The sequence below is a fragment of the Sinocyclocheilus anshuiensis genome, unplaced genomic scaffold, assembly GCF_001515605.1.
Source record: "Sinocyclocheilus anshuiensis isolate Anshui unplaced genomic scaffold, SAMN03320099.WGS_v1.1 scaffold826, whole genome shotgun sequence".
In the NCBI taxonomy this organism is placed as follows: domain Eukaryota; kingdom Metazoa; phylum Chordata; class Actinopteri; order Cypriniformes; family Cyprinidae; genus Sinocyclocheilus; species Sinocyclocheilus anshuiensis.
The window spans coordinates 1-282 of NW_015536492.1; positions in this window are offsets into that span (position 1 = coordinate 1).

Sequence of the window (282 nt, forward strand, 5' to 3'; positions counted from 1 at the left end):
GACAGACAGATGACAGACATGATCGATAGACAGACAGATGATAGACAGACAGACAGATGACAGACATGATCGATAGACGGACAGATGACAGACATGATCGATAGACAGACAGATAGACGATAGACAGACAGATGACAGACATGATCGATAGACGGACAGATGATAGACAGACAGATGACAGACATGATCCGATAGACAGACAGATGACAGACATGATCAATAGACAGACAGATAGACATGATCGATAGACAGACAGATAGACATGATCGATAGACAGAAGAT